Consider the following 14766-nt stretch of genomic DNA (forward strand, 5'->3'; position numbering starts at 1 on the left):
GACACTGTTGTCAAATAGCTCCTGTGACTAATACTTTTAACAGCATGATATTTAAAATTTGACAAGAATGTAATAATTCATTCTCCAGATAGTCAACATGCTTGGAGAGCTGGCAATGTCTTCAGAGGTTTCAAAGGGGGCTCACTGAAATTAGTCTCTTTTATAATGCATACTATGCCACTAATATTTGGTTACATTATTGCAACATGATCAAAATGTATTTTTAATTGTACATTGATCTGCTAAAAATCACTTAAACTCATGGTTATGTAGGTATATGCATGTATCTGGCTGAGAAAAACTTGGCTGAGATCCACTGAATTATTGGATAAGTCCACAGACTAGCTTCAGTTTCCACCGGTCATTTTTTCCCTCAGGAGCTAAGAATATATGATGCTGCGCGACATAATGGAATGTCACTATAATGTGTAATGTCTGTTATTGTATTACATATCTGAGGCAGGGAATGGGGGAAGACCTTCCTGGCTTACCTGCAAAATACAGGCATTAGATAGCTTTTAGCCAGAAACACTCTTTATTATACTCTATATTACTTAGATATGTTATATTGCAAAATGGCAAATTAGTAAGTTCACAGTAGTTTCTAAAATTGAAATCAGATGTATTGTTACTAGCATGCTTTGTGTAAATCCATTGTGACTATCACTGATTAATTAGTTCTGGGGGAAAAAAAAAAAAAAAACCCCACCATTTCACTATGTTTAGAAATTTTGCTGCAGCTATGATTTATAAGAATGTCCTTAAAATAATACTGCTTCTAATTTTGATATGTGACTCCACTGACACTAACAATATCTCTTCCTCTTTAGCAGTGGTTTCAGAAGCATCAGCATGAGTTGTTTTCTGGCCTGGAGAGACATTATCTAGGTACACATGCTTGCATGCACAGCTGAATCAATTAATTATTTTTTAGTGATATAACTCAGGTTTGCAAGACCTGGTTTTTGAGTGTGTAATAATACTGGTCACACCATCTAAGAATATGTTTCTATTTGTTTTCCTAAGTAGATTCCACCATTGTGCTCACAGAGAGTACCACACAAAATGTTGTGGTTGTAAATATGTTCAGCAACAGTTAGAATCTGGACTCCGATTCAAAGCCCATTGAAGTCAATGAAAAGACTCCTATTGACTTCAGTGTGCTTTGGCTCTGGCACTTGATTCTTTATTTAGAACTTCTAATGATTATTCAGTGGAAGAGGCAATACTGTGAGCTTTGGGTGCTGCAGTCCTCTTGCTAAAAATAAAATTAAATCTATAAAAGAATAATTTTTAGGGGAAAATATCATTTGTAAAGCAAGTTTAAATTACCCTGCTATTTAAGACATATGTACACCAACACACATACATTTTTGAACATTTAGAGGGAATCATGCATGCTTACATAATACATACAAAGCACACTCACACACACCCTCCAGACATATACAAATCATATTAAGAATTTAAGATATAAACCTCTAGGGATTGATACACTGGCCAAAACAGGAATGTCCAGTGGTATCAATGGTGCTGCATGCTATCTGCATATCCCACATAGGATTGACAAATATGACAGATGGTCTTGTAAGAGTTATGCTTTCTTCTGAATTGGCAGTGGGAGGTCTGGTGACATCCACAAGACTTGCCAGATGGCGTCAGGATCCTGGTTTGAAACAGCTAAAGAGAACCCTTAGCCTCAGTAGTTAATTACTGAGAGTGGATTATGAAGGTGCCATGTATTTTCTCTGTAGTCATCTTACAGAATTTTTTTAAATTCAGAATTCGACAAATCAACTGGTTTTAATTTTGTGGCTTGAATCATTATTCCATTAACAAGAGGACAGCATTCACGATGGCATAAAATATTGACGCAATAGGCTAAATTTAAAAAGATGGAACATACTGAAAACCACATTAAAAAATCAAAAATGTGGTTTTATTTAAACCACTAAAAATAATTCAAAATACATTTTTTTCTGAATTGTGTGGTTCTCTCGGTTTCTCAGAGCTGTGGCACTGCTTTCACACGCCTGTGAAAGTTCACATTGAGCATAGACAGTACCATGCTCACCAGTAAGGAGATAGTTTGGTAAATTCACTTGCTAGTTAGTAGCTACGAAGAGGGCTTCCTCACTATCAGAAGATAATGAGGACCAGTACTTTTATTTATTTAATAATCTGAACCAGCCATCATACCTTACTGAAAATGCATGTTTCTGCATATTAAATTGCTCTACATACAGTATGTTTTGTATGACTTTTCCAGTTCATGGCAGCTGCCTCAAATAAGTTTGAAAGGCTCTATTATGGTCTACTGGGTCAAAAATGTTGCTTTTTTTTTAAGTGCGAAAGTACTTAGTTACAGTGAATTGGTAACACAATACCCACACCATAATATGCATCTTGTGCATGACAAAAGGCAAATAATTTGTAATCCCCATTTAAAATAGAAGTATGAATACCTACTGTATTCAGCAGATCTGAAATTTTCTACCAGTACATATTTAATAGAGATTCAATGTGTTGATGTGGAAGACCAAAATAGTCCGTACTTTGTGTAACTTAGAGAGCTAAAGTAAGATTTGTAGGTCTTTTTGAATTTTGCTTATTCCAATTTCATTATTAACATTTAATCACTATTAAAACATAGCTTAGAAAAATTACAAGTGAAAATCTACGCGCAAATAACAGGAATGAAGGGAGGAAAATCTATATTAAGTCTATCCCACATGTAATCCCCCAGTGTGACTTAAATTCAGATCAGAAAGACATCTCATCCCTCTTGGAGGTCCCATTTCTGGCTCTGTTATTTGCGCTAGGAGTCCGTTCTCCTTGGAGAAGACAAGAGGAAATTGAGGAATAAAGCAAGACTTTATGAGTGTCAGAAATTAGGTCATAACTATGTCATTGCTGTATCCCTTGGCTGCACAAATTCAGCCCCTCTAACTTTTGATAACCTTTCTCAGGTAGTCCTTCGTTATCTATGATATTTGTTATCTTTTTGTAAGAGAAGAATAGCTCATTAGGCAGGAGGAAGCTTTGGCAGTGGGAGAAGAAACCTGTTCAATGTCACCACCAGATGTGGGTAATGCTAGTAACTGCTGTATTGTATGACCACTATCCTTCCCGTCCTTATTTGCCAGAGATTTGTTTACTCTGCCTGCTGTTTCTCACAGTTTTTTGCTTATAACATATATAAATATCACCCTTCCTTCTGCTATATTTGTGTAGTGATCTACATGAAGTAGACATAATATGGGGGCTTGTGTTCATTTGCAAAGCCTGAAGATACTGTTCATTATGTTTTATGTGCCAGAACAGATAAAAATTATTCCCAGAAGGGTGTATGTTTAAATTGGCAAAGAAAAATGATTGACATCTACCATAAGTACTTTTGTCAAATCTTTGGCATGTTATCAGTTTGTAAAACTATTCTAATCAACAATGTCCGTACTCACCAGATGTGCTATCAAGAATATGCCAGATACTTGTAAAATTCTTAATGCCAAATGGTGAAATACAAACAAGTTAGGCTACAAATTCTCCTAGATAAATTTGGTCAGATAAAGAATTGAGCCTAAAGTGTCAAAGAATGTAAATAATTCTAGGCAGGAGCCTATCCTCTTGGCTAGTTTCAGAAAAAGTGGATTGTTATCTCTATGCTTAAACACTAACCTGCCTTGTATATATTTGCAGCTTTAATACTGGTACAGGCAGAAGTAGAAAATGCTTAACTAAAATAAGGCTTTATCTCTGTACCTGAGAAATAAAATTAAAGAAAAAACAGTAGTGAATATTCTTTCTTATCTTTTTATTCCCAAATGCCTATTCCTGGCTCATAAACATTATTGTTTACAAAAGGTACAACAACAAGAACTAAACCTAAGTTTGTCACAAACACATTTTAGAGAGAATTTAATTCTTTCAGGCTCTTAAGACACCAAGAGCTTAGCAGGGGTGTTTAGCGATGCCTTTTGCTCCCAGTTCTGAAAGAAATATCTACAGAGAGCTTGCTAAATTCCCCAGCACATGGTAGGGCTGCACTTAGTCTTGGTTCACATCTGCTCTGACTACCTGATGTCAGCAAAGCAAGTACAGGATATTGGTGAATATCTTGGTACAGGTTTCTACTCTGACTTTTTTGAGTATTCAAAGTACAGGGTCTTTTTCCTCAGCCACTTACCATGGCATTCAGGCATGCATTTATGAACTTCTAAAGCTCTAACCAATAAACACCAAGTAAATTATTTTAATTAACTAGCTATTATCTTTTTGTTGTTGTTAAATTTTAATTCCTTTTTGGATTGTGTTGCTGTTGGGACTGATATGTTAGTAACTGAACATCAGACTTCTGCTTGTCTTTGTTCCAGGAAGCAGATAAATATCTGTGAATTTGGGTAAGAGCTGCTACAATAATTTGGGGACGTTTTCACTTCATTTCCTTGAGAATCTACCATAAAACTCTTAAAAATTTAAGTGATGAAAATTTAAGTTTGCACTTTCTTATCAACCTCCCACTAACCAATCAAACATAATTTCTAGATACCTTCTTAAATGGTCTTGAAAATTGGCCCAAGAAAATGTACGTTTGTTTAGCGATATTTATTTGCAATAATTGCTCCCACAATGTCCCTCACAAAGCAAAACTAAAGAATATCATAGGTTTTGTTGTGGAGACTGTTTTCCATTCCACCTGCCATAATACATTACAAAGGGTCCCTATTCCCTCTCTGGTCTTAGGGAAGTTCCCTGCTGCTATGGAATTAGAGTACGAAGTCCACTACTATAGATGTCTAAAAGCACTATTTGTGCATTGTACTAAAGTATGCACTGCCCATGATTTCAGGGGTGCCCAGATACTCCTAGGTATGTGAAACAGTTATTATTTGGCTGGTGTCTCCACACTTGTTCCTGCCATGGGAGGGAGATCCTCCTTTGTGACCTGGGAGGCTAGGTGACAGCTTGTTTTCCATCACCTTCACTTCTTCCTACTAGTTCTTTCTCAGAGTTACTGCGCATTCATACAGAGTAATATTTTCAGAGTGTAAATGAATAAGAAACCCAGAGTTCATTAATATATGTGTCAAAATTGCAAACACAGAAGTTGGTATATATGCATGCTAATCATTTCTGCTTATGCACGAAGTTAATTTACAGAAGAAGATTTACATTATTATAATGGCATTCTCTACAAATAAGATTCAATTGTTTTGGTTTGGGGTTTATGCCTTTTTATGTTTTGCTTGTTTTGAGATATGTATTCATTTGTTTATCAATAATATGAAAAATTAATGGAGCTCTTATTAAGGTTAAAAGCACCTCAGAGAAGTCATCACTTGTCAGCTTTTGTTTTATATACTATGATTGCAACAAAGTTGCGTTCTTATCACTGGCAAAATAATTGCTTCCTTTTTGTTGGCATGTTTCATGTTGCCTTCCTGTTCTTGCCCCTGGTGAGTACCATTTGGAAGCTGTCCTTCACAGCAACACAGAAGCACCGCAGAGAAGCACAGAGGTAGGAATGGTACCTGCATGTCCTCTATGCCTGGCATATTTAGGACACCCCAGACTTTTCATCAGTCCCTGAACGCACATGCACTCACACACTGTGCTAGCTCTTGGGCTCACCACAACAGTGCTGCAAGGCATATATCTCCCCCTGCACACTGCAGCTTGCTTTCCTCTGGCATGGGACACCATTGACCATGACTGCCCTTGGCCCATTGTCTGCCTCAGCTTAGCTGGATTCCATTCACTGGCCTGAACCAGTGGGATAAATTTCACAATTTTTCCTTTAAGAGGGCTAATCCTCCAGATTTCATAAAAGTGATTTTCCTGTAGATTTCAACAGAAGTTCTAGCTGAAGATCAATGTCAGGATAACACCCATTTGAAATACAAGTGAACAGCAGCATCAGATCAGATGGGAAGAAAGACGAGATGAAAGGAAAATGATGATGGGGAAAAAATATACCAACAGCTTCAATCTTTACATTTCAGAGTGTTTGTTAAACAGTGTCTGTCTGGTTAATGCAATTTAGTGATAATTCTTTGGAAAGGAGAAAGGATTTTTTTTACAGCTGTATCAACTATATCTACTCTCTTAAAAAAAAAAAAAAAAGGTAGCAGCTGACTTGACATGTCAAGCATCACATATTTAGCCATGAAAGCAAAGTATAAGCCATGCTGGCCAATAGCATAGACTTGGAACAATGCCACCAAAAAGTTGTTCTGTAAACTGATGCTACCTTCTTTCTTGGATTCTAGGAGGGCTCGCTGAGATTTAATAGCAATGCAGAACAACCACATTCCTGGTAGATATTTCTTTTCTTGCTACATGACACCTATGCATGAAGTGAAAAAGAGCAAATGAACATCAGGTTTACATCACCACTGATATGTGAATGATTGATCACCCATTAAATCACATACAGAGCTGGTAACAGCACATGGGGTAGCGTTAAAGTAAAATGCTTGATATACTTTATTATAATTAAACATGGAAATAATATGATGCAGTCTGTATTGTAAATGTTATTGCAGATTATAGACCTAGAGGAGAGGTGTTATGCCACCTTTATAGCCTCCAGTTCCTGGAGACTGTGACTTAGAGCTGCCTCAGGGCTGCCCTAAATTACACCAGTTGGTAATGAGTCCCAAAGGGCTGCTATGCATCCAGTGGTTGCTGGAGTGTAAAGTACTTTGGTTATGCTAGCAGCCCATCATTTCACAATGGAAGCTGAGAGCAGCTGGCATAGTGCTTGGAGGAAATCCCCAAGTAGTGGTTTAAGACATTTTTCTAACACTTTTTGTCATGAGAGTGATACAAAATAAAGGCCAGATTTCACAAACACACAGGGGTCTTTTTTTTTTATTTAAAGCATTGTAGTTATAGGTTGACAAACCTGGAGATGAGCGTTTCTATACAATTTCAGAGCAGGTTTCAACCTAATATTGCTTTAACTTGCCAATATTCCAGATCTCCATCCTGGCCCAGGCTCTCTGCTCAGTAATACTTCCTGTATAGTGTAGCACCACTTTTTGTCAAAGGTATACTCCTGATTTACATCTGTATTAGCAAATGTAGAACTGGAGCTTTTCAGTTCAGTCTCATCTTCCACCCTTCACTAGAGCTGCCAAAGATACCTGTTGAGTTTGCATGTATAGATCTTTTGAGTACATGTATATGTAGCTCATTCGAAAGCTCAGCCAATTTAGGCAGCGTGAAGTGCACTTTTTTTTTTTCTGTACAATGTGTGCGGTGGGCCAACCATTCTTACAGAAACATCTCCAAAAGTCAGCTACGAAATTATTGATTCATACTGTCAATTTGAGGAATTGATTTTGACGTATCTTAAGGGTGCTCTTCAGTGAACATCTCGGAAACTGGCTGCTGGCAGCAGAAACTCATGACCCGAACTAGGCAGATGCAGTCTAAAACTCAACTGATGACGGTGTTTCCAAATCTCCGAGGCAACAAGCCGCTGCTTAAGCTCTTACTAAAAGTTCTATAAAACATAAAGAATAATAATTGACAGAGATATACACAGTGCAGAAAAGTACAAACCCTTTGGGCATCTACAGATATGGTTGGTGTAGGTCTTAGATAAATTTATTAGCGAGAAGTAATTATCAGTTCTGTACTACAGATATCTTTTTTTAAGAAAAGTCCATGAGCCCAAATAACATCAAGGAGAAAGATTTCATGGAAAAGAAATTTACAAAAGTGAATTAGAAAATCATAGAATGAATCATAATAAATGGTCAGAAAGGGCCCACCATTTTGCCTGAAGGCAATATTGACTTCAGCTAAGTAAATGCTGATAGCCTTCTCTCACTCATTTTTTAATTATTAAATGATTTTTAATAGTAGTAGCACCTGCTACTATCCTCTAAGCGGTCCACTCCAGTGCTTATGTACTAATACTGCACATGGGAATGACATTGTCAGGCTAAACTATTTTGAGCCAAGTACTGATCTCAGCCTTAATATGTTTCCTTCTTTCACTAGAGTTTTGCTGGAGTTCAGAAAAAAGCCTAACTAAAATTAAATGGCTTCTACCCTACCTACCAAAGGATCCAGGCCAAAATTTCTGTTCACTTTAACAGAGTAACCTTGGCATAATGTTTGCCTCCTTGGAAGGCAAAGATTTTGCTCCACATTTCCACTGAAACTGGAATGCAGTACCTGAGAACAGGAAACTCTTTTACTATAATGTAAAGCAAATAGATTTTTGTCTCCTGTGTACTTTTAAAATTTGTTCTTGAAGGCATAAAGGCAGGGATGGACAAATATGTGATTAAAGACAGCTAAAGCAGGGACAGTAATGAACAAATACCATTTTTGCTGTAGTTCTTGAAGGAAGCTAAGATAGAGGTGTAGAAAATCAGTTACGGTGATGCACTGCACTTAGCATGGGAGTTCATGCAGTGCAAAGAGCTTAATGTGTGCAGCTGAGCTGGGCCTAATGGGCATCAGTTGTTATCCGTGAAAATGGAGTATGTTAGAGGCAGCCTGGCTACCATAGCCATCTGTGATGGCTAGTGGGATTTTTGACACACTAGTGACCTTTTCTTACTCATTTTGATGAATTTTCATCCAATCAAAGCTATCATCTGACTGGTCCACCCAACACTGTATTGTGCAGTCTGAGCCCATTGGTGAGAGTTTAGAGAAGCAGAGAAAGGAGAGGGAGAAGAGGGGGAGTCTGCAAACATAAAGATAGTGCTGGGGAGTGAGGCTTGCTGGGGAGTAACCAGAAAAAGGCTAGCAGAGACCTTTGTATGCTGCCTTACAGTGCCCAGAGTGAAAACCCTTTCCCAGTATGCCTCTCAGTTCTACCTGTCCCACAGCCATATCACACACTGCAACACTCCGGCACTCAAAGTTGCCTGAGAATAACACCACCAGTATGCTACCGAGTACTTTAGCTCTAGCCAGTTTTGCAGAGTGATTTATAGTTAATATACCCCAGCACTCTCATGGTGCTTTTAGGACATCAAGCATAGGAAAGTAGATCTTGTTCTCACCACAATTAGGATCTTTGTGAGCTCTGTCTTGCCTGAGAAGGCTTAAATGGCAGGAAGAAGGCTACCTATATTTTCTTGCCCCACTGCACATGTATATATAAAGGCCAAACAGTGCATAGACTTATCTCTATTGAGGAAAGAAGAATTTTAAGGACTCATCTCTTGAAACAAACATTCTACTTACAAAAAGCAGTGTGAAACCTATTGTAATTCATCACAAACTTGCAATTTTTAATGGAAAACAATTATATACCTGATCTAAATTAATCCAGTTTAATGAGAATCTCATTTAATAATTGTATGCCCTATAAAGCTCCTGACAGATGAGGAAGTTGTAACGAAGTACAAAAGTTTACATAGGAAAAACTTATTACCTGTTATTTCTGTTCCTTGACTATTTTGATGGTCGCATGCTGTGTATGTTTACACAAAAAGTCAGACTGTCCAAGACAATAATGTGAATTTATCAGAAATGTTGCTGACTTCATTTTTATTGTACAGCAAATTACTGCTCTGCAAGGTTTAAGTATGGATAGCTGAATGGAGTAAAAGTCACAAATATCAAGTGGCATTCCTCCATAGAGTTGCAACAGAGGTGCAGTAGCCTGGTAGCTCTGATTTTCAAAATCCTGACAAGTTACAAAGGCTTTGATCAAGCATGAAAAGAAATAGAACTTTCTTTTCTTCCAGCCCATTTAGAACAAATGCATTGTTTACTCCTCCCCTCTTTTTTTTTTTTTTTTTTTTTTTAATGGTGGTTTTCTTATCAAAAAAGATCAGCTTCAATCTTAGGACAACATTTGACATTCTAAATGCATGAGTGTCTTTGAGCAATACCAGACTATTTTTCAGTGAAATTCAGCTTTATTTTGTAGATTAAAGTGGATTCTAAAAGTATAAGTTCTACCAACAAAACTCAAAACTACTGCAATTTCAATGACATGCAACCAAATGGAATCCCTACAGTACACTGAATCCTGGCATAGGTGAGCAGGAGAACCGGCGCAAGATCCAGGAGGCAAATTTGAAATCTTAGGGGTTAGAGAAAACCCTTTTCCAAAAGCACAAATATGCAGAATTTAATTGGGTATGTTGTTTCTTCCAGGAGGGAAGATCTGTGTTTGGAAATGTTCATTTTGGAGGGTAGGGAGGTGTCCACAGCACAACATTGGAGGGGATTGTGGGAAAAACTGTTTGTTGGTCTGAGTGAAGGAAAGATGCTGTTTATTTTCCCAGGAGTCCTGCAAAAGGCTACTTGGAATATACAGTGAGTTTTGACAAATTGTCAAAATCTTTGAGGTGGCTCTGATGCTGTCAGAGCATTTTTCTCTCACCTCACACAAAGCTTTCCGAATCCTCCTATTTTAACAATCCTAACAATAAAAAATCATCAGATATTCTTTTGCTATTTTAAATGGCTATTGTTCCACTGTATTTAATCATTAAGGAACCAGAAGGGACACATTTCATTGAAAAATGTTCATTTGACCCTCTGTAAACAGCAACTTGAAACATTTTAACAGGCTCTTCAAACTGTTTGGGCAGAAATCAAACACATCTGGTTTGAAGCATGCTTTCATATTGCATTGTTTATGCTGATAGCTTAAGTTCTTTACTGTGCATTGTTATTTATGACAATTGAATGTAGAACATTTTTGATTCAACAAAGTGCTTTCATTCTACAGCATGGGAATAAAGCAATCAAAACTGAGGTGACTTGACTGATTTCATTTAGAAGGTGGATTCCAGCAGGCCTATTAGTGTTGAAGTAGAAGGGAGGGAGAAGGAAAGGATGGAGCAAGTAGCTAAGGGATACAAATTAAAGAGGGTGAGAAATCTGGGAAAGAATCCTGCTGGTGGTATGGACTATATGAGAATTTTTCAGAAGTCACTAAAGCCATGTGAAGAAATTGCAGGAATCTGTCCAAACAAAAAGGCAAGAATTTTATATAGATGCTGCTTTTTTTTTTAATTATTACTTTTTTCCTGGGGAACTTGGAAGAAAACATCGATGCTTCAATCCTCTGGTCCACTAAGCCAATAAAAAATACAAAAATATATGCATGGTTTTAAAAGATATTCATTGTGTTCCCGCTATTATTCCAGAGTCAAAAACAAACCAAATTATGCTTGTTATAAATGTAAAATGAGCTAAAGGCCAAAGCAACCAAGGTTAATTTCTGCAGTACTGCATTATAGTGAAAAATAAATACCAGAAATAACACAGGTTTGCACAGTAGTAGCGGAACTGTCCCATGGCTGAGAAAGTTCTTAAAAAGGCTTATCAAAACACTGTTTTAGCCAGACACTACCTGTATATTAACAATATGTATATATAAATTTTATCATATATATAATTATCCAAAATATATCAACTCAGATATTAAATATATAATTAAATTAAATAAACAAATCCTTAGTGCAGGTCTTATGGTAAATGTAAAAAAGAACAATAAACTGCTTAAAAGCAAAGTTTATTATTTTTAAAAACAAGATAAAAGTATCTATATGATTAGAAGTGAGTGCAGGAGAAGCATTCAAGTTCTAAGGAAATCTGTTTTCTAAATATTTCAGGGAAGTTTTAAGGGACAAAAACAGGTTTAGAAACTCTGATAAGCATTACATGTTTCCAAAGCAGCTCAGAAAGGCATTTATGATTATGATTCTGACTTTTCTATTTAATTTATTCTGTTCCATGTTTCTATTTACTGCATAAGGTGCTGATTTTGAAGCCAGACCAGCTAGCTTTATTTGATTTCAGAGCTATTTCCCACGTATCATCCAGTAGGACTGAGGTCCTAAGAGCAAGCAGAAGCTTGACTAGCCCTAGTGCTTGCTCCCCAGGTGTATGTTATTTTCTTGAAAACTCTTATTAGACTTTCTGGTTTCAGCCATGTTCAGCAATTCAGTACCAGCAGTGTTCCAGTCTAAGGACTATAAAACAATTAAATATTTTTTCCTGTTGTAATGCTGTTTTATATAGTAGCATCTTCAACTTCTAGTTTGACAGAGCTTTTTAGTCAGGGTGAATTAAGCACTGTATGCCTCCTTTGCCTGTTTCCCCTCCCCCACAATTCATCTGTCTGCTATTTAGTTCCTCTCAGGCTGTTTTCCTTTCATTTGCCTTATTAGTAGGTAGGTCAGTAGCTGATGCCACCTACTGTGGGCATCTAAAGGCTTTTCTTTTGTTTCCTTTTTTCCTAAAGCTTGAGAAGTTGCAACTTTCTTTAGTAGTTATTCACAAAAGATATTAAAAAATAATTTCAATCTCTTCTCATTAGAAAAAACATATACTGCACCTTCTTTTACAGGTATGTATACACCTTTCTTTATAATCATGTATAATCCCAGTGTTATATCCAAATATCTTTAGCTGACAAAGGTAACTAAAAATCCAAATATGCTACAGATATATGACATTAATTAACATCTTTCCATGTTCAAAGTTCTTTTAATCTATAATAATCTGGTGATTTATTTTTTTTCTTCCTCTACTCAGAAACCTCTGGAAGCTGGGGAAGGTCAGACCTTGGCTGCGTTGTTAGAGGGACAAATTGGCATCCATATATCAGATCTGCATTGCCGCCCTTGAGCATTTTTCCAAGAACCTGAACAAATGCAGAGGATGATATTGTACTTCTGGATTGTGCTTAGTTGTAGAGGAGTGTGAGGCAGTATGTGCGTCTGTATGTGTACACCCCTCAGCAGGAGTAAATAAACTGGTGTGAGAAAATGCTGTTAGGAAGGAATAAAAAAGAAAAAAAAGTTAGTATTAAATCTGTTCTCAAATGCTGAAATGATGGAATGATCATGCAGCTCCTGCATGTGTCTTTTTACTTTACAGTCTAAGGTGACTAAGACTTTCCTGATACTCTACCATTCTTTAATGCTCTGCTGTCATAGAATCATAGAATCATAGAATAGTTAGGGTTGGAAAGGACCTTAAGATCATCTAGTTCCAACCCCCCTGCCATGGGCAGGGACACCCCACACTAAACCATGCCACCCAAGGCCTCATCCAACCTGGCCTTGAACACCGTCAAGGATGGAGCATTCACAACCTCCCTGGGCAACCCGTTCCAGTGCCTCACCACCCTCACAGTAAAGAATTTCTTCCTTATATCCAATCTAAACTTCCCCTGTTTAAGTTTGAACCCGTTACCCCTTGTCCTGTCACTACAGTTCCTAATGAAGAGTGCATCCCCAGCATCCTTCTAGGCCCCCTTCAGATACTGGAAGGCTGCTATGAGGTCTCCACGCAGCCTTCTCTTCTCCAGGCTGAACAGCCCCAACTTTCTCAGCCTGCCTTCATACAGGAGGTGCTCCAGTCCCCTGTTCATCCTCGTGGCCCTCCTCTGGACTTGTTCCAACAGTTCCATGTCCTTTTTATGTTGAGGACACCAGAACTGCACACAATACTCCAAGTGAGGTCTCACGAGAGCAGAGTAGAGGGGCAGGATCACCTCCTTTGACCTGCTGGTCACGCTCCTTTTGATGCAGCCCAGGATATGGTTGGCTTTCTGGGCTGCGAGCGCACACTGCAGCTGGCTCATGTTTATTTCTAATCAACCAACACCCCCAAGTCCTCCTCTGCAGGGCTGCTCTGAATCTCTTCTCTGCCCAACCTGTAGGTGTGCCTGGGATTGCTCTTGGTGTAGGACCTTGCACTTGGAATGGTTAAACTTCATAAGGCTGGCATCAGCCCACCTCACAAGCGTGTCAAGGTCCCTCTGGATGGCATCCCTTCCCTCCGGCGTATCAACTGAACCACACAGCTTGGTGTCATCGGCAAACTTGCTGAGGGCGCACTCAATCCCACTGTCCATGTCACCGACAAAGATGTTGAACAAGACCGGTCCCAACACCGATCCCTGAGGGACACCACTCGTTACCGGTCTCCAGCCAGACATCGAGCCATTGACCACAACTCTTTGCGTGCGGCCATCCAGCCAGTTCTTTATCCACCGAGTGGTCCACCCATCAAATTGTTGTCTCTCCAATTTAGAGACAAGGATGTCGTGTGGGGCAGTGTCGAACGCTTTGCACGAATCCAGGTAGATGACGTCAACTGCTCTGCCCCCCGTCCATCAGTTTCATAGCCCCATCATAGAAGGCCACCAAATTGGTCAGGCAGGATTTCCCCTTAGTGAAGCCATGCTGGCTGTCACCAACCACCTCCTTGTTTTTCATGTGCCTTAGCATGCCTTCCAGGAGAATCTGCTCCAAGAGTTTGCCGGGAACAGAGGTGAGACTGACTGCTCTGTAGTTCCCTGGGTCATCCATTTTCCCCTTCTTGAAAATGGGGGTTATATTTCCCTTTTTCCACTCGTCGGGAACTTCACATGACTGCCATGATTTTTCAAATATGATGGCCAGTGGCTTAGCAACTTCATTCACCAGCTCCTTTCAGGACCCGTAGATGGATTTGGTCAGGTCCCATGGACTTGTGTACATTTAGGTTTTTAAGATGGTCTCGAACCAGATCCTCTCCTACAGTGGGCCTAGGGTCCTCATTCTCACAGTCCCTGCGTTCGCCTTCCAAGACTTGGGTGGTGCGGTCAGAGCCTTTGCCAGTGAAGACCGAGGCAAAGAAGTCATTAAGAACCTCAGCCTTCTCCAAATCCTGGGTAGCCAGTTCTCCCAATATCTTCCAAAGGGGGCCTACGTTGTCCCTAGTCTGTCTTTTACTCGCTACGTACCTATAGAATCCCTTCCTATTATCCTTAACATCCCT

The sequence above is a fragment of the Psittacula echo genome (assembly GCF_963264785.1).
Source record: "Psittacula echo genome assembly, chromosome: 7".
NCBI lineage: Eukaryota > Metazoa > Chordata > Aves > Psittaciformes > Psittacidae > Psittacula > Psittacula echo.